This window comes from Microtus oregoni, unplaced genomic scaffold (assembly GCF_018167655.1).
Source record: "Microtus oregoni isolate MIOR12 unplaced genomic scaffold, Mior012 000007F_ref0000211, whole genome shotgun sequence".
Taxonomy (NCBI): domain Eukaryota; kingdom Metazoa; phylum Chordata; class Mammalia; order Rodentia; family Cricetidae; genus Microtus; species Microtus oregoni.
The window spans coordinates 23,739,581-23,760,630 of NW_024543066.1; the positions used below are offsets into that span (position 1 = coordinate 23,739,581).

The 21,050-nt window shown below is 42.2% G+C and overlaps 1 long non-coding RNA gene across 1 annotated transcript; it reads right to left on the reverse strand.

Moving 5' to 3' along the window:
• Window positions 1–5,094: 5,094 nt before the first annotated feature.
• Window positions 5,095–20,782, reverse strand: LOC121450506. The gene is made up of 3 exons (XR_005974619.1): window positions 20,754–20,782; window positions 6,082–6,149; window positions 5,095–5,146 (listed from the first exon to the last, which is right to left on the reverse strand). It is a non-coding gene; the product is annotated as an uncharacterized LOC121450506 (long non-coding RNA).
• Window positions 20,783–21,050: the final 268 nt, after the last annotated feature.

Consider the following 21,050-nt stretch of genomic DNA (forward strand, 5'->3'; position numbering starts at 1 on the left):
GGCTTTCTTGGTACCCCAGCCCTATACGATTCTAGTGTATGCTTCTGGCTCCATTAGGCATGAGCTGCCAAATACTATGAGCAAAGAAAACGCAGCCAGTGGAAGTTCATGCCTGCACCTGAGTTGTTCCCCTTCAACGACGGGCATGTCTGTGTGGGGAGCTGGAATGTCACAGGTCCACAGCCAAAATTATATTGGGCTATTTTAGCCTTTTAAATAACCAAATCAATTACTTTCCTCTGTGCATGGCATAACTTCATGGTAACTAGTACTCAAAAACTATTTAATGGGATTAACTTTAAGAATCATCTTTACTCTCTGCTTTCCCCGTAGTCTCTAACCTCAAGAAGGGAAGAATGACGTGTGCTTCCTTGCCAGCACCTGCCCTGTTATTTACTGTTCTGTTTACCTCCACCATTTCCCTCAATCATTCCAACGCAACACGGTTTTCAAAACTCGCTGTGGCTCTTCTGACCTATACCTCCGGTTGTAACTGTTTTAACTTATACCCATACCATGGATGAACAAACCATAGCTCTCATCTTAAAGAGAATAAGAGTTTATTCAGGAACCATTTTGAGTGGCTATGGCCTGGGAATAAAGGTTTAGGTTACTTAAGATTCCATGTCCCAATGAGGAAGTCATTTCATAAAGTTTTAGAAATTTACGGAACAAAGGAAAACACAAGTCAAGGAAAGTTTACGATATTGGTGGGTCCATCAGAGAGGCAGGAACAGCAAGAAAAGAGAAGTTTTTCTATAGGCTCCAGATGTTGGTGGCAGTCTTGTCTTTGGGGTTGGTGGAAACTAGAGGTCTGCTAAATTAATAGATTTTGTAAGGTTGCTATTAGTCACAGATGTTAGTTCAGACACAGGTGTGGGCAAGGGATGGATGTTTAGAAAGGTTAGAACTAGTCCATGGTAAGGCAATTAGCCTCTAGACCAGCAACATTCCAACCTCCCCACTGCACTGAAATTCTAAACAGCGGGCCTCTGCAGATACAGCTTCTTTTCAAGGGATTTTGTTCACAGCAGGTGGGCCCTCCTGAATCAGCACGCTGCTGCTCCAGTTCATTCAGAACACTGGCCACTGTACCACTTGGACTTAGCATCTTCTTCCTACTGTGCAAATGCAGATGCCAGCCTCTGCCTCAGAGACCTACTTCTGACTACTTTCTATGGACGAGAAGAAGCCCCACCCTCATGTGTGGCTTCAGATTTCTGCTTGAACGAAGTTAGAGGCCCAGTGTCCACCGGCCCCTGGATCTCTTCCTATACCTCCTTTTCCTATAAAAAAATATTCCTTCATTTGTTTTTTAATGTTTTTATTAATTCTTTGGGAATTTCACACAGTGTATTTTCCTCACACTCTTTCCTGCCCCCAACTTCTCCTGTTATAGCAATAATGTCTTCTCATTGAGAAATCCCTCCACACATTTAGAGATTAATAAAAGAGAAGTCTCTTCTCTACAGCTCAGGTCTGGCTCTGGTTAGTGCCCAAAGAGCCAGCCCTGAACAGAAGATTTCAGTAACTTAAATACACTTTAGGCTTTCGCACTCCACATATACCGTCACTCTTAACCCTTTTTTGTTCCAGCCCCAGGTGACACTTGGAACAACTTAAACAGAGACAAGTCTAGCCACTTAGGCAAAATGGAGATCTACACAGCAAAGATGTTGCCAGAGTTGCTGTAAGTACACCAGTGTTGTTGGCTTTTTCTCTCAAAGTTATTACCTAGGGTCATCTTGCCTACCTGCCAGACTTAGGCTTTTCTCAATAAGAGAAGTGGGGGCTTTACAGAAGGCTAGGGATTATCATTAACTGTAACCCTGATCTCGAGCCCCCTTGAGTTGCCTGTTAGAGGCATGTTCTTTGATCTGAGGGTGGGGCTAATGGCTGTTGGTATGTTAGGGTTGTCTCCTTTGTTAAGGGAATTCTTTAAGAGCCTAATAACTGGTCAGTCCTGGTGAGCAAGCATTTATATCCTAGCATAGTGAATTCTGCTTATGTCTAATAGGTCTGGAGTCTTAGCTGAGGTTTCTACTGATGTGATGAAGCACCATGACCAAAAAGCAAGTTGGGGAGGAAAGGGTTTGTTTGGCTTATGCTTCCAAATTATCCTTCATCATTGACTGAAGCCAGGACAGGAACTCAAACAGGGCAGGATCCTGGAGGCAGGAGCTGATGCAGAGACCATGGAAGGGTGCTGCTTACTGGCTTGCTCATCACGCTTGCCCCGGTCTGATTTCTTATAGAACTGAGGACCTGCACAGGGATGGCACCGCCCATAATGGTCTGTACTATAAATGGATGTTTCTCTTCCAACTTCCCGGTCTCAAATAACCAACTCAGAGCCTGAATATTATTTAAACATGTTCAGCCAAGAGTTCAGCTTTGTTACTAGTTAACACTTACACTGAAATTAACCCATATTTCTCTCTATACTTGGTCACATGGCTTGGTACCTTTTCTCAGTACAGCCTTCTCACCTTACTTCTCTGAGTTTGCCAACCTCTCTCTTACTCTGCCCTTCCTCTTCCCAGAATTCTCTTAGTCTGTTCTCTCACTCAATCTCTTCCTGCCCAGCTATCAGCCAAACATCTTTTTATTTGCAAATGAGAGTATTACATATCCATAGTGTACAAAGAGATTGTTTCACAGCACCGGGCCCTCTGCCATAGATCACTAATTAAGAAAACACCTTACAACTGGATCTTATGAAAGTGTTTTTCTCAATGGGCATTCCTTCCTTTCAGATGACTCTAGCTTGTGTCAAGTTGACATAAAACTAGCCAGCACGCCTCATTAGCATATTACTTGTCTTTGGGGTATTTTGGAGGCAGGGTTTCTTAGTTGAATTATACTTTGTGTGATTTAATGTCTCCTAAGCACATCTATTAGTGAATCCTTCATAATTTCAATTCTGTTACTTGGAGTTTCTTCTCTGCCACTCTAAGTTGCTCCTCCCTACCTATCCAGCTTCATAGTTTCTGTCTCTTAAAATCACTTTGAGCACTGAGCTAGCAGACTGGCCGAAGCGTGACATTTCACTTGCGAGCTCCACATCCCGCTTCCCACCCCTTATCTTCCTCCTGCCTGGGTCTCTCAGAGCCTGGCTGTTGACTCCTGGCTCCTACCCCTCCTCAATGGTATAAGAGGCCTCCTCTTCTACAGGACTGGATTTTGTTCAGAGAGCCACCATGCTGTCTGTCTCTGGTGCTGTAGCAAGGGCTCTCCTCAGAGCACCTACCATGTTGTTAACTCTGTCTGTCTGTCTGTCTGTCTGTCTGTCTGTCTATGGTATTAGTAACTGTTCTAATAAACCCCTTGTTGTCCAGCAATATGTCTCAGTGTCCTTATAAAGTACCCACCTCACTGTGAACCTAACACTTTGTTGTACAAATCACTGTTGAATGATTCTATTATGTTTTGTTTTGTCTTCTGTTTTTCTTTCTGTGGTTGGTTTCTTTGTTGGTGTTTTGAGACAGGGTCATACAGTGCTACCCTCGCTGATCTGGAACTCACTATATGGACAAGGCTGTCCTTGAACTCACAGAGATCCTCCTGCCTCTGCCTCCTGAGTGCGGGGATTAAGGGCATAGTCCACATAGACCACCCAACCTGGATACTATAATTTTATCATAAAACATTTTAACTCTTTTTGAGGAGAATTCCTAGACAAAGATACCAGGCAGAGGCACAGAGCTTCTCCGCCCTTGTGTTTTGCCTCCGGTTTCTTGCTCATTGTTCTACAGGCTCATGAAGATGCATTTTCCTTTATCTCTTGTTATTTAAAAATCTGTGGAGATTTTATAGGCAAAATAATGGCATCTCATTTACATTTGAATCTTTGTAAGGATGCATTTGATCAGCTCACTCCGTCGCTGCCTTTGTTTTTCTCTAAGTTACCCATACATATTCTTTTCACAGTTTCTCTATTGGGCCGTTTGTCTTTTTAATGATTACTCAGACCTCCTTAAGTTTGAGAAATAGTAGCCTGCTTCTGATTGATAGACATACTTAAGCAAAAGGATCTTTAGTTTTTCCTTTTCTCTGTAGTCATTTTGTGTGTGCTGGTTTAAAATGCTTGGGTAATCTGATCTGTCAGTCCTTTCTATCCTCTGGTTCCTCGGTGAGCATGGGACGATGGGAATACACACCTTTATTTTCTTTTTCTACATTTATTATAGCAATATGATGAAGACGGAAGCTGCCAGTCCAGCCGGGCTTTATACTGCAATGCACGCGGCCTTCCTTCTCGGTGATGGTTGTCTCCTAGCTGCTCTGCACAGCTCATCCCATGCATTTCTCAACACTCAATGACTTGAAAAAAGCCAACACCGATTATGATGCTTGTGACTTGTTACCTAACTTTTGATTGTTGTTATTGTGGATAAATAACTTAAAGAGGAAGGGGGGGGGTTATTCTGGCTCCCTCTTTGAGGCTGTAGTCAGTGCATCGTGGTACAGAAGTCATGGCAGCAGGAATGTGAGGAGAGGCAGCTGGTCACATTGCCTCCACAATCAGAGAGCAAGGGGAAGGGAGATGTGGCTGCTCAGACCACTTGCTCCTTTTTACTCAGTGTAGGTCCCCAGCCTATGGGATGGTACCACCCACAGCTAGGGTGGGTCTTCCCACCTCAATTAACCTAATCTAGAAACTCCATCATAGACAGACCTGGGGGTATTTTTCTTAGGGATCTAGCACCTGTCAAGTTGACAATCAATATGTATTGATCAATCACTGTGATGATGGAAACAGTCCACTTACGGCTTCCATTCTTACGCATTCCTCGCAAAGACGAAAGAATCCTGTGACAGCAGCATGCTTGTTTCTCTAGTGCAGCGTCTCAGCTTTGGTGTGTTGACATTCCTTGAAGCCCCAGATGACATTCATTCGCTTTCTTGAGTTTGGTGTCTCTGGACCTCAACCAGAATGAACTAGCTGGGAAACTGGCACACTTTATCCAGATGTTTCACCAGGAGATGAAATAATCAACGTACTCTCCTGTGTTCGTTCACCCATCCTTGTCCCAATACATGTGCCCACCTGTCCTTCCCCTTGCTCGATGTGACATTCAGTGATGAGAGTCTTTTTCCAGAATTGTAGAAGCAAATAGACCATAGAGAAGAAGAAACTAAAAATCTAGAGAGACAGTTACAATTAAAATAGTTTATGTGATGAACCTGTGTACCAATAATATCTGTCACTCTTTGCTAATGTGTGATGTGGTGAAGCGACTGCGCTACAGGGCAGTTCATGACTCAGGCAAGGGGCTGGAGATTAAAGATCACAAGAGATGTGGGTCATTCATGAAGAGAGAGTGCAGAATATCATTTATTCAAGCTTAGAGAAAGCCTTAATTGCTGCACAGTGGAAATCCCCTAGGCAGGTGGGAAATTACCAGGCTCAAGACAGAGCAAACTCCCCTATAACTAACCACCAGGATGGGCACAGCAAGCACAGGAACAAACAAGATGTTTTGCCAGAAACTGCAAGCTATCCTGGGAGAAGGGGTAGACCTGTGGGCCCTACGTGTGGGAGATGGCTCAGTTAGTAAAGTGTTTGCTGTGTGAGTAGAATCATCCCCAGCACCCACGTGAAAAGCCAGATGTGGTGGTGTACATCTGTAATTCCATCACTGGAGAGACAGACAGAAGCATCCCTGGAACTCACTAGCCTGACAGCCAAGCCAAACTGGTGAGTTCCAAGTTCAGTGAGAGACCCTGCCTCAAAATAAATAGATATGGAGTCAAGTAGTCTATCTTCCTGGCTCAGGAAGATACCCTGCTGTGTTTCACTATCACGCACAATGGGATCCCAGAGGGGCCATTCCAGGGGCAACTCTTCCTTCACATTGGCTACCAGTTCTTTCAAATGATCTGAAGGTTTAAAACAAGCAGTAAATGAAGACACTGTGTAAATGCTATAGTGTGCATATGAAGTGTCCCCTACAGTCAGGGGTATTGAATATTTGGTTCTTAGGTGACAAACAGAGATCATGGGTATGTTAGGGAATGGAGCATAGCTTGAAGGAGGAAGTAGGTCATTAGGAGGTCCATCTTTGCCCTCTGCCTTACATCTACTATGAGGTGAGTAGCCTCCTTCTCTGTTGAAGTCCATTCCAGCAGGAATCAGCAAGTGGTACCTGGGAGGGGGAAATGGCAGATTAAGAGAAATGAAGACAGAAACATAGGATAGACTGGGAGGACTGAAGGTAAATACCGAACAGTCCCGAGTTTATGTCTCAGCCAGCATATATACTAATTACAGGCAAAAGACAGAACAAAGGGTAGTACAGTCAACCAGCCACTTCCCCGCCTGTCCTTGGGAGGAAGCTCAAACAGGTGCATTACCTCATTCAGCTAAGCAGCTTCTAATCTCTAATGAGGAGTGCCTCCGGCTGGTATATACCAACCTAAATCTTAATAGATAATGTATTCTTTCATCTGGGGAAAAAAAATGTTCTTTCTCAAGGGCTTAATCAGAACTTTCTCACAGCCTTCAAGGATATTTGGGGCAAGCAAGACAGGCAATCTTGAACTCAAACGGCTTCTTTAAGTCAGTAATGACTCCAGATGGAAACCGAGCCACACGTGGGCTCCCACACTTCTCCCACCACAGTGATGTTCTGACTCACTCTGGGCCCAGCATCAGTGGAGTTCAAAACCAGGAGCTGTGAAGATGCTCATCCGGTCATGTACTAATCTCACGCACATGAGGACCTGAGCTCAATCCCCAGAACCCACGGATGAAAGCTGAGCTACTACATGCTTGGAATCCTAGCACTGGGGAAGCAGAGGGAGCTGGAAACAGGTGGATCCTTGGGGCTGTCTTGATGGCTAGCCTAGTCTACCTGTTGAGCCCAATGTAAGTGAGAGATACGTCTCATAAAAGGAAGAGAGACAGTGTCTGGGGAATTCTCTCTGAGGCTGCCCTAGTGCTTCCTCCCTGGTTTAGATTTATTTATCTTACTTTATGTCACTTAGTTTTCCATTAACTCTGTGATGTTCATGTTGCTGTCATTACCATTATCATCATCCATCATCATCATCATCAAGAAAGGATAGAAAGGTTAAAAATAACTAATTCATGGCTTCAGGGGATGCTGGAGTCAAGGCTCACAGCTTCTTACCCTGAGTTCCCCTGTACCCCAGGAAGTTTCAAGAGCCATTTCCTAACCTGCCCACCATTTACAAACAAAGATCATATCCTGTTGACTACACTGGAGAGCTCTTTGATGTGGGAGTGATTTCTTTCTAATCTGTTGCTTTCATTGGTTAATTAATAAAGAAACTGCCTAGGCCCATTTGATAGGCCAACCCTTAGGTGGGTGGAGTAAACAGAACAGAATGCTGGGAGAAAGAAGCTGAGTCAGGGAGTCGCCATGATTCTCCCACTCCAGAGAGACACAGGTTAAGATCTTTCCTGGTAAGCCAGCTCATGGTGCTACACAGAATATTAGAAATGGGTTAGATGGGTTAGATCAATATGTAAGAGCTAGTCAATAAGAGGCTGGAACTAATGGGCTAGGCAGTGTTTAAAAGAATACAGTTTCCTGGTAATTATTTTGGGTATAAAGCTAGCCCCGCAGCTCCAATCACAACAGTTCTTTCCTTTTATCAAGGCAATTCCAAGTCATAGCTGGTGAAGGAACATGTCTGGATAGATGGATCATTGCTACATTTAGATCATTGTTTGGGACACCATTTTGGAGGCCAGGAACACAGCCATGAGCAGAACAGACACATAAGTTAGAGAAAGGAAGGGTGTGGTTCTTTTCCTAGACCCCACAGAGTGTCCCTCTGCCATCAGCAGAGTTCTGTACATTTTTATCCCTTGACTAAAGAGCAAAGGATAACAGTGGCTCTTGGAGTTACTGGGACTGGTCCTGTATTGGTCCAATTGCCTGTCCAATAGTCTGGAAATGGGCCCTTGCTTCCTAGTGAAATCCAGACTCACCATTAGCTCAGGAGCCAGAGTCTTTCCACATTGCTGTTTTCCATCCAGGTTCCTTGAATCATGACAGGGCTCCCTCCCAACAAGCTGTATGTTGAAATAATTCAAAAAGCACAGCTACATTTGGCCTACTATATAGCACAACTCAGTCTGCAGCACACAATGAGATGTCAATCTTCAACTCCTGACTGTGATCATGGGGCTGTACCCAAGCTCTCCACCACTGCCCGGCATCCCAGAGAGTGGCACAGTGTATCACCAGCTCTAAACTCAAAGTCTGGTTCCTACTGAGTGGTGTGGCTTTCACACTGCCATAAAATCAAATCCTTAAAACTGACAGTAATTCATAGTAATTCGGGGCCCATTGAAGAAAGATCTCATACAGAAAAATTCCACTTCCTTAACCGACATGTTTATTTCCAATGAGAAATGTAAATTGTCTCCATATTTAAAGAAGTGTAGTTCCTTCATCTGATCAAAAGAGGTAACAGCAGAGGTTTGTTCCTGGATTATCGTCGAGTGTAAATAGCCAAATCCATGGGCTCTGGTGAAAGCAAGGATTCAAGAAATACCAGCTAGTCTTGCTCTAAATTTTAAGTTTAAAAACAAGTTATTTATTGTTAGCCCTTCATTTCATGTGGTCAAGCTAAAGCTTTAAAGAAAGAAAATGGAGAAGTGATGGGAGATGTCCTAGTAAGTAAAATACTTGCTGTGTAAGCGTGAGAGCCTGAGTGTGGCCACTGCCCACATGAAAAGTCCCAGCATAGTGGTACATGCTCATGACCCCAGTGCTGGAGAGGTGGAGCCAGATGGAGCCAGGGACTCACAGACAAGCCAGGGCAGACAGACCTAACGGTAGTCAGACTAATTAACTATAAGCCAGTGAGAGATCATGTTTTATTATTTATATTTTATTTATTTATATCTTATATGTGAGTGTTCAGCTTGTACAGCTGCAAGCCAAGAGAGAGTATTAGATCCTATTATACATGGTTGTGAGCCACCATGTGATTGTTGGGAACTGAACTCAGGACCTCTGGAAAAGCAGCCAGTGCTCTTAACTGCTGAGCCATCTCTCCAGCTCCAAGCTTTTATTTTTAAAAACAAGGTATCCTGAGAAATGATATCTGAGATTGTCCTCTGACCTCCACATGCACACATGCACACATTCTTGAATGAATGCGTGCACACTCGCACACACACACACACACACACACACACACACACACACACACAAACACACACACACACCTCCATGGACACATACATTTATTAAAAATCCCTGAGGAAGACACTCTACTAAAACTTCAAGAACCCAAATGTGTCTGGAATAAAGAGATTTATTTGGCTGCATTTATTATGACATTTCCTAAATATTTTGTGGGTGTTATTAACATTTCCTAGAATCATTAACATTTTCTTGGTGCTAATGTTCTTCGGAAAATAATTCACCTAGGGCTGATTTGTTTGATTCATGATCTTAGCTCTTCTCTTGCAGTCAGGCTATGAAGTCAAATCTTTGGTGGGAAGTTGAAGGAAAAAAAAGATAATGGAAAATAGACTGGCTAGGGGGTGGGAAGCCTATGGTTAGTTGGGGTCTAGACATCCCTACTTTATAGGTTTGGATCATTGGGGTACCTCCACCTCACAGTAGAAGGTGAAAAGGAAAAGGAGTGCTGAAATGAGTTCTTCATAGGGCAATTTTATCAAGTGACAGTTTGGCCTAGGGATAGTGGGTTCATTGTGTAATAAAAACTGTAATTTATTTCTTGGAAGAGTCTGAAGGCTATTGTCAGTTGTCAAGTCAATGCGATCAAGTGTCACCTGGAAGACAAGCACCCAGGAATGCCACTAAGGAGTTTCTACATTAGGTTAATTGAGGTGTGAAGACCCATCTTAACTGATACAATGTGACCAGCTACCTAGCTACCTCATCCTCTTCCTGCCCCAATGGACTACAGCTTCAAATAAACTTTTGATTAAAATGTTTTTATCACAGTAATGAGGACAGCAACTAAGAGCAGATGACTGTGGGGTGACCATGAGGACAGAATGAATGAGGCAACAGCAAGCTCAAGGGCTTCACGTGAGCACTTTGTGGGCCTGCTCGTTATACATGTTCATGAATTTTCCATTCATGCAACAAGACACCTGAGATAGATTAGTTGACCAAGAGAGAAGGATGGTGTAGGCTCATAGACACCTAACTGCAAAGGACTTTATGGAGTGGGAGATTATAGAGCAGGCTCCACCCCAGCCCAAAGCACTCAAGTTGAGCAGCCTGGCCTCTTGTTTCTCATTGATTCCCTCTCAGTTAGTAGCTAGATCCCACTTCCTGCAAACCTTTCCTGGAAAATCACAAATAGCAGCAAAGGAAGCTGAGAATTTCATCGCTAGTCTGTATGTTTCCACTCATCCCCATACTCCTTTACTACACCAAGCAGTTGCTTAACTGGAAGATGGACAAGAACCAGTGTCTGTACGGTGTTCCTTTAACACCCCATTGTTAAAGCTCAATGAACTGGTAAACCTAGTTCATCAGTAACAAGTGCTGTGGGATACTGCTCTTGTACACTGTAAAGATTTTTCACTCATGCTGGGTGGGGGTGGTACACGCCTTTAATCCCAGCACTCAAGAAACAGAGGCAGGCTGATCTCTGTGAGTTCAAGGCCAGCCTGGTTTACAAGAGCTAGTTCCAGGACAGGCTCCAAAGCTACAGAGAAACCCTGTCTCCAACAAAACCAAACCAAAAAATATAAATAAATAAAAATTAAAAAAAAATAACAACAACAACAAAGCACTCATATTGGTTCAATAAAACACTGATTGGCCAGTTGTCAGGCAGGAAGTATAGGTGGGGCAACCAGACTAGGAGAATTTTAAGAAGAGGAAAGACAGAGACTCAGTCACCAGCCAAACACAAAGAAACGAAGGTGAGAATGCCTCACTGAGAAAAGGTACCAAGCCACATATCTAAACATAGACAAGAATTTTGAGTTAGTTTAAGTTGTAAGAGCTAGTTAATAATAAGCCTGAGCTAATAGGCCAAATAGGTTATAATTAACATAAGCCTCTGTGTATTTCTTTGGGACCAAACAGCTCTGGGACCAGGTGGTATAGAAACCTTGATCTACAAATGGCACCCAATATGAGACAAGAATTTCCACATAAAGCCTGAGAAAGTGTAAAAAAAGAAAAGAAAAGAAAAGAAAAAAAGATTTTAGACAGACAAGAACAGAGTCAAGCACAGCTTCTTGGTAGCTATCTTTTCTTGGGTCAGCTTTGTTTGCTGTGGTGAGCAGAGGTGTGGCTCATTTAAGAGAGGCTTTCTGACTCAGTGTTAGCAGCAGAAACCTTGCAGCTCTGTTAAGAAGCCCTGTCACCAAATGCTTAAATGGTGTTTATGAGCAGCCAGCATCAGGCTTCCTAATAGTGGCATGAACCTAGAAACTATACAGAGTTGTGGTAATAAAGTGGTTCCTGCCAGTACCTTTGCCATGAAGCTAGACTCTGGGTCAGAGTCAGTCACCAAAGCTGATATTTTAATCCTATCCATACTACTTAGCAGAATAAAGACTCAAGTGGTCAGAAAAAGATAGAGATATACAGTAAAGACATATTCAGACAATAAAAATAAAACCTCTAAATGGTTTACAGTGTGTTTAAAAACATATATAGGCTTGGGAGAGCAAAGAAAAAGAATAGAGAAAGTCCTTACAAAAGAAATAGAGTAGTCCGGTGTGGTGGCACACACCTTTAATCCCAGTACTTGGGAGGCAGAGGCAGGTAAATCTCTTGTGAGGTCAAGGCCAGCCTGGTCTACAGAGTGAGTTCCAGGACAATCAAAGATACACAGAGAAACCCTGTCTCAAAAACCAAAAAATAAAAATAAAAGAAGTAGAGTAAAAAAAATCCACATAAAGATGGAAAATACATAAAGAATCTGGATTTTATATGCTATTTTGTGGTCTTTGAATAGTTTGGCTACTGAGAAAGGAGCAACAGCTGCTAAAAGACATTTGATTATAAATGCTGCTGGATTAATCCAATCTATATATTTTAAAAATGCCTTGACTTCAAAATTTAAGTCAAAAGATATGTTACTTTGGAAAAGAGACTTTTTTTGTTCCCACAGGAAATGAGACATTGTGTTTTCATTATAGGTTAAGAAAAATAAGGTTTGATCAAGAAAGACCCCCTTAAAATTCTCTAGTGGAAATGGATGGCCAAGATGATCCAATGTTTCAGAACACCTCTGTTGCAGTTCTGCATGTAGAACCACCTTAAGACTGCTGGCTGAAATAATATAGCCTCACAGAATGCTCCAGTCAGGATTTGACCATAATCCTAATTTTCTTTGAGGCCCCATAAGTTTATCAGTGCCCTAATCGGCAGGAAATAGCATAGAAATTTATGCCCACATTCCCAAAAATTGGATTATGAATGTTTCTCTTTGTTTAGAGTATTGGTTACAAGTTGTTATGGATAATAATCAGGAAAAAAAGCTAACCGAAGGAGATTAGATTCAGGATTCTTGTTTTGAAAAGAAAAAGGGGGAAATGCTATAGGATAATGCTCTTGTACACTGTAAAGATTTGTCACTCATATTAGTTTAATAAAAACACTGATTGGTCAGTAACCAGACAAGAAGTATAGGCAGGGCCATTAAACTAGGAAAATTCTGGGAAGAGGAAAAGTAGAGACACAGTCACCAGCCAGACACAGAGGAAGCTAGATGAGAATGCCTCACTAAGAAAAAGTACCAAACCGCATGGCTAAACAAAGTCAAGAATTATAGGTTAATTTAAGTTGTAAGTGCTAGTTAATAATAAGCCTGAGCTAATAGGTCAAACAGTTTATAATTAATATAACCTTCTGTGCGTTTCTTTGGGACTAAACAGCTATGGGACCAGATGGAACAAAAACTTCTACCTACAAACGAGAGCCTTTAGGGTCCAGCCCCAAGATTTGCTTCAGGGTTCAGATTCTAAGTTACTATAAGTGAAAAGAACTTCTTTCTCTAGCTATCTGAGGAAAAGCAAACAAACTCTCTCACGTATACTTTTCCATGTCAGTTTCTTAATTCTAGTTCTCCTACCTCTAATTCCTCCTAGCTTCCTCTCCTCTTCTCCTCTAGCTTAAAATCTCATTTTCTTACAGGAGGCTTGAAGTGATAAACAAACAAACAAACAAAAGCACATTCCAAGGGTAAGTGATAAGGAGTTGAGCCATTGTCATGTCAAGACAATGTTCCAAGGTTACAGGAGTAAGACTGTGACCAGACAGGGTGGGCACAGTGCCCAGTGACAAACTTTGAGACATAGGTCTATTGTTAGCAGACTGGCAAGTGAAGAATTGGCATGTTGTTCTTAGGATGCTTTATGTAGTAACCTTGGTTGGATATCTCAGACTCTGGCCTTGTGCATAGCTGTCAGGTTTTGGTCTTTAAGCTATAAACTTACGATCTATTTACAAAAAGCCTTTAGTCTAGTTTCAACTTACTCCAAGGTAAAAGTGAGCTAATTGTGTGCAGTTAGTCTAAGAAAAAGAACAAATCAGGCTTTTAAGTGTCTACAGTCCTTATGGGACAAAGAGATCTGGTTGTGAAGCATGTATTCTATGTATCAAAATTATAAAGCTAAATTAAAAGTCAACCTCCTGAACACACACAGATGTATGTACCCATAAGAATGAGATGTAATTATGAGATTACATATACACATTACATAAAAATGCATAGCTGTTACTGCACAAATAAAATTACAGCTGAAAGCAGCAGTTTTTAGAGTCAGTGGTCCGCAAGCCTGGCTGAGGGGGTACCCATCAGTGAATACTTTCTCTGGTGGGTTGACATCTGAATTATCAATTGCTATAAGCTGCAGTGGCATCATGGCCTGCAATAGTTCAGGAAAACTGCTTCTGACACATCAGAGTCCTCCTCTGCAAAGTATGCCTTGGGTCTTGGGCCTTGGGCCTTGGGGTTGGAGTTCTGGGTGTGCAGTCTAAGATCTGTGTCTTCCAAAGTCCCCTTTTCAGAACTTGCTCTTGTTAAGCTCCTCTGATGATCAATGTTGTCTATTAGTTCTTTTGTGGTTACTTTTTGGCAAAGTTGAAGACAGACTGCTAAGTGCTTACTTTTAGCGGTCCCTCATCCCCATCTCCTCAATGGGATGACACACAGATTCAGACACTCATTCTTTACCAGTGCTATCACCTGAACTGGTTAAAGAGCTCTGCCCTTTGTCTTCATTAGACCCATGTAAACGGCAAAGTAGGGCAGGAGCCTTTTACAGAAGAATTGTAGAATTCAAAGACAGATGAAGAATTAAAGCTGGAAGGGCAGGCCAGAGGATTATGGGAACTAGAATGCTTTGCCAAGAGGGTTTCTTGTTTTGCATCATGAATTTATGGCAAGTGAATTTGGTCAAATAACCATGGATTTGGTCAAATAACCATGATGGGCACAGTTGGTCCATGCCACCTCCTACTCTGCACCACCCAAGGGATGCACTGACTAGCTGGCCATGGATGACGATACCCTGTCTGAGTTGAATTTAACAGTAAGGATCAGGATACCAGGTTCTGTGCCTGAGAAGGCACAGAAGGACTCCAAGGCTAAGCAAGGCGAAGGAAAAGACCCTTCAGCAGAAAAATTTGGAATGTGCCCCGGGTATGCTGTAAATGCCATCCACAAGAGGAATGAAGGTATGAACTGGCTTCTACATGGCATCTCCTGAGACTGAAGTATCCTTCAAGGTGCATACAGATCTGATGATGAATTCTAGGGTGACCTAGAATATGGCATAGGTGACCCAAGTTCTAGACAAGGTCTTGAGTGTCATGAATCCCCATAATGTATCCACACTTAGCTGCGTGGCAGTATCTGGACACCCTCATATCTAGGATGGAGAATCAGGAACAGGTAGACAGCCCCATGGTGCAGATTACCAAAGAAGATTGCCACAAGTCCTAGACCAGATTAACCAGCTGCCAGAGGGTGCCTCTAAAGCTGCATGAATGTCATCCCTCTTACTGTAGCGAGGTGCATCAAGGTGGCTATCTTGAGGAATTATTGAGCCCTTGGCAGGTGCTACCTGCCCCATCTTGAGATGCACTGGAGGCTTCCCCATTCCTACTCCCACCTATGTGATCACCTTTCTCTGACCCTTTATAGCTGCCTACATTCCTCATTTAAATTATTCTAATGATTAATTTTTAATAAATGGTTTCCAAGCTTGGCCCCATGTCCAGTCTGACAATTGAAGGGAAGGAAGCGAAAAATGACAAAGCCCAAAGTAAGTATATTAAATCAATCTAACCACTTAAGTGGAACGAGGGAGGATGGCTAATGGTTCTAATTCTTTCTTTGGGATAATTAATGTGAGTTTTCAATTTTAAATTAAAAAATTAAAGACAAGAATAGACATAATTTTAACCATTGTGGCCAAGACATTATTGCCTTGATCCTTGTCTCAATTCTGGTCCTACGACATGATTCCTATTGCTTGAGGGTATAAATTAGAGAGATGATTGCTCCCGCTTCATGGTACAATTTTTCCTATTGGATAATTGCCCTCCTTTGAGATACTAAATTCTTCATTATAAGGATTAAGAAGTTTTATGCATGTGTTTTTACATGTTTTGTATATTTATGAGTACATATATAAATATGATATTTTAAGAAAAATTTTTACCACTACTGCCTCTTTAGAAAAACTAAACAGGCTTTTCAAGGTCCAAATCTTAACCCATACCTATGCAAGAGTCAACTCTGAACATCTTTAATAAATGGCTATTTAAAATACCAGCTTCAAGGCTATCATCTTGCTATGTTATATCATAGTATATTTGGGATGGTTATTCATCTGTTTTTTCTTATGTATAAGACAAAATAGGTAAAACACTTGTTAAATAATTAAGATTCACTACAGAGGGAATGGGGGCTCAGTCTTAGTTACTTTTCCATTGCTATAGGACACCATGACCAAGGCAATAATAAAATAAATAAAAATAAAATAATAAAATAAAGCACTTAATTTGGGACTCATTATTCTTGAAGATTAGAATCCATGACCATCATGGTAGGAAGCATGGCAACAAGCTGACAAGCATGGCTCTGGAACAGGAGCTGAGAGCTTGTATCTTGATCCTCAAACACTAGGTAGAGAGAACTAGTTGAAAATTGTGTGGGTTTGAAACATCAAAGCTCCTCCTCCACCAAGGCCACACCTCCTAGTCCTTTCCAAATAGTCCCACCAATTGGGTATCAAATATTAAAACATATGGGTACTGTTCTCTTCCAAACTGTCACGGGCTCAAAAGCAAAGCAGCTCAAAGATCCCAAACTGCATTCTGCTTTAAAGCCTCATGAAGCCTAATGAACACAGAAATCCTCTGTGCCAACTGGAATGGAGCCTCCCGATTCCCACTCCCCATATCAAGCGTATGTCAGCTCTGTGTGAGGACAGGTCTGTGTGGACTTCAGAAATACCGGATGACACTCACTGTCAGCTGCGCTGACAGCTGAATGCCCCAAGGAACAAAACACTTCTCCTGCTTTGTTTCCCAAACCCTTTCATAAATATTTTAAAATTATCTGATACTTAATATTTTACTTGTATTTCTAAAGTGGTAAAATGAAGCTAACCTTGGTTTTAATGAGGATACAAATGAGGACATAATGTTCTTTTATTAATCATGTTTTTCATCTTAATGGTTTATGCAAGAACCCTTACTTTACTCAAAACTAATTTTCATAGTTAAAAGATTCAAGTATTTTCACTGTCTTTATAAGAATAATTATCTCATTATTTAGGATAATGTGGATTTAAAAATCTAGTATTGAAATTGATTTAAAAAAAAAACAAGACTTTAAATCTTCCTAAAGAAATTCCACTTGTGAGTGCCTATATTTTAAATCTAAGTTCTTACAGCCAAGAGAGTAAATAAAAAAAAAATCTTTTTAAAGCTGAAAAACACACACAAGCCTCCCCCCCCAAAGAAATCATATTAATTGTCCCAAAGAAATATCTTAGCCATTAGTTATCTCTGCTTAGTTGACCTAAGTGTTCACATTGCTTTAATAGTATTTATATTTGTTATTATTCTGCCCCTTTAACTGTCATGCTACACCTGGAGCCCAGCTCATTGACCCATTGAAAATAACTGACTAAAAAATAATCATAATGACTAAAACAGAAGCCAAGGCAGGTATCTGAAGTCAGAAAAAGGCAAGCAGACATGGGGCAGATGCCTCCAGTACATCACGGGGCTGGTCAGGCAGAGTAACCAAGCTGAGACACCACACCAGAGACAGGATGGTATTCATCTGGGCAAGGTCCTGGTTCTCCTGGGCGAGCTCCCAGACTCTTACCCACAGCAGAGGAACCATCTGGAAGCTGGTTGAGATGGTGCAGGATTTCTGGGCAAGTTTTCTCATTCATCTGCACCATGAGGCTGTCTGCCTGCTCTGAGGTGTAGCCATACTGAGCTGTCTGAGTGACATGTAGATTAAAACTTCACACGGAATAACCAACCATTGATGATGTGTACAGAGTCTCCCTATTAGCCCTGGATGACCAGGAATGCTCTCTGTAGAGCAAACGGGCCTGGATCTCACAGAGATCGGCTTGTCGCTGCCTCCTGAGTACTACAATTAAGGGTGTGTGCTACCACCCAAGCTTCTGGTGGGAATTTTGTCTACACTATATACAGACAGAAACACAGAAGACTCACTGCTTCCAACTTCCTCTAAAGGATAAATAAATAATAAATTATTGTGTAATAAGGAGTCATAATACTTCAGCCTTTCATCTCAGGGATGGGGTAATTGCCTTGCTTCATTTTCTGTGTTACTCAGGATATTGTTGGTGATATGGAAAGCTGACAATTATCAAGAGGGGCCCATCCCAGTGGTCCTCTGGTCTTCTGCTAATGTCTATCTAGGCACCCGAGTAAGCTTGCCCTTCTTAGGATTTCATCAGCATTCAAAGAAGAGCTGGAAAGGGGGAAAGGAGCAGTTAATGTTTTAAGTTAGAACTCAGAAAAGTAGGTCCACTTAGCAGTGAAGTCTGGAAGCTACGGTATCTAGGGATGGTCATTTAGGATGCGTAAGTGCATTCTCTTATGAAGGGGATTATTCTTTATTAGGTCTACAGGAGAATCAGCTTTCCTGGGGGTAGGTCTGCTGGCCACAGCACACAGAAGCAACTGGTCATCAGCATAAGCAAGAACTCTGGATGAGAGAATTTGATTCCCTAACTAGTAGCTGTTAGGCTCTTAACAGCACCAGGTGTCAATCATTCTGGGGGCACTTAGACAACTCTGCCAAAGATTCCACCTAGGGAATAGGGAGATGGCTCAGTTGATAGGAATATGTGCTGTGTAAGCATGAGGACCTGTGTTCGAATCTCCAGCAGAGGCATAAAAGCCAGAAATGTCCACATACGCCTGTAATCCCAGCATTGAGAGGCAGAGGCAGGCATCTGCCAGGAGTTCACTGGCCAGGCTAGCCAAAATGGAAGGCTCATGTTCAGAGTGACCCTATCTCAAAGGATAGTCTCCTCTGCACAGACAATTGCACAGATATACACACAATATTAATTCTTAAGAGTATACCTGATTGCCCTGGCTCCTGAATGCAACTCCCCAGCCCAGGTTCTTTGAATAGTTAGAATCAGACATTTTGTAATCACAAGCTTAAAAAAACCATTTCCCCCTTGACCAGAAAGGGTTTAATGGGGGAACCACTGTAACTGGTGGCAAGGCTATGACTGGATTAGACTGTCAATAGTCCAAGTCCTCTTTCTTTTAGTCTACAAACAGGGTACTCAGGCTCATTGAGCACATGGCTTATGATTCTCTACTGTCTGCACTGTGTAGCAACCTTGAGTCCAATAAAAACTTTTTTAGAGTAGATCTTTGTCTACTCTAAGTTTGCTTGAACCTTTACTATTTGAAAGCTGGATTGCTTTCTCAGGTTGGAGGTGGTCGATTGGGATGGGTCCTGGGTAGTGGTGGTATCTCATTCTTTGTACTTCTTTGTCTGTTTTGCATGTCTATTAGAGTGGGTTTGTCTTTCAGTTTTGACTTCCACTTCTGCTACTCTTCCTGGTGAAACTTGTCAAAGAGGTTGTCAGTTAACCCCCACATCCAAGGCTGGTCTTAAGAATAATGAACCCAGAATCTTTTTGTGGGTACTTTGATAGCTGTTGGATTGTCTAGAATCATGATAGAATCTGAATGACTCCTGGAGAGGGAAGCAGAGAAAAACAGACAGGAGAGAGTAGTAACCCCAGTGTGGATACAGAGGTATGGCAAGGACTGCAGAAATGACAGTGATGGTGCGGGGTGGCTTCCCAATGGAACAGACCCAGCCCTAGACTCAGCAGCAGCTTGATACTGTGGGTATGCACCAGTGGGAACTGCTCATGAAAACCTGGCAACACAGGCCATCACACTGTCTACCAGCTTCTAGTCAGGAGGGAGGCTGAGCTTGGGACAACCAAGAGTGGGTGTAACAGGGGTGCTGGGTAGGCATCTAGGGGATTGTGAAGTTCCTTCCCTGTCACAAAAAACTGAATGATGGGTAAAGACAATGTCAAGCTTCTAAGAAAGAGAAAACAACAGCTTTTATCCATTGGGATGGGAGGAGCCTAAGGTCGGATGTCAGCCAAATAGAAGCTGATCTGGGTATTTTATGGGGCCCCTGGGACCTCCCATTTTCCATATTGGTCCTGTTTGGATACCTGCCCCATCCCTTGTCATTGTTTCTCCTCAAAATGTCTTCTGGGAACAAGAAGCAGCCAAGATTTCAAGCTTTGTTTTCTACTCTGGAAAAACATCCAGCCACCTTTTGTGACTTAATGACATTAACTAACAAGAAATCAGCAGGACTTACTGTGATAATCTTTTGCAAGTTAGTACAACCAATGTCAAGACAGGTGTTTGGCTTGGAAAATAATGCTTTTACTAACTTCACCTTATTAAAAGAAAGTCGAGTAAACTTCATACGTAATAAATTAATATTACCTACTGTTACACTAGTGGGGCTTGCTAAGTTTCCAGGTAACCCTACAGAGAACACAAGTCAGCCGTTATACCACACAGAGGAATCTATCCCAGCTATGCAAGCAGTTGATAGACAAGGAGCTTTGTTTCAGTTGATAAAAAATAGTCACGACGCCTCTGATCTTTTGCTGTTTTGTTCTCCTTTTTCCCTGACACAGAGTTGGCAGCGGGGGTGGGGGATGGATCAACCCAAGAAATCAGCCCTTGAAGAATATTTAGAAACAAAACATGCTTAGATCTCAAGCGGAAGGCCAAATCCCATCTCCAGAGGCAGCTTCTCAGTGTGCTCAAGCAGCACATGACAATTTAATAAATACACAAAAGGCATTTTTGATTCTCCATAAAACTGAACCCAAAGGTTTACACTGAGCAGGAGACTCACTGTTGAGTCCAGTGATAACCGCCTGGACCCAAGACACCTGTCCTCCATACAGACAGTACAGATGAGTCTTAACATCATTTGGTCATTAATTGAGAATAAGGATTGACAAGCTTTTATTTTAGAGTCTTTAAACTTCATAAGGTCATGGGTGATTGGCAGTAAACAACCACAGTCAAGGACTATCAAGCTGACAGAAATGTCCACTTTATCAATGTCTGACCTGAGACCCTGGCTAGATTTGAGGTGGTCAACTGTGAAGGCATAAGTCACAAACAATCCCACACCAGTTCGGAATTATGATTAGTAGAATGGTTAGTTATTTAAAGGGGAAAAATACTTACAGATCACCGTCCCAGACAATGGCCCTCTGTGTGATCAGGAAAGGAGCTTAGTAGCCGGAAGCAGAGCCAGAAGCAAGAGAGGGAGCAGAGGACGGCCGCTCATTTTTAAAGAGAGAGAGACCACGCCCCAATGGGCTGGTATCTCAGTGGCTATTGGCTGAAGGAGCAGAAGGAGCTCCCACCACACAACTACTCAGAAACCTGTAATATCCTGTTACTTTTAGATTCTGCTAATGAGAAGTCTCTGTGATAATAAGTCGGCCAAAACCCTTGCAAGAAAAACATCCAATGTGATAT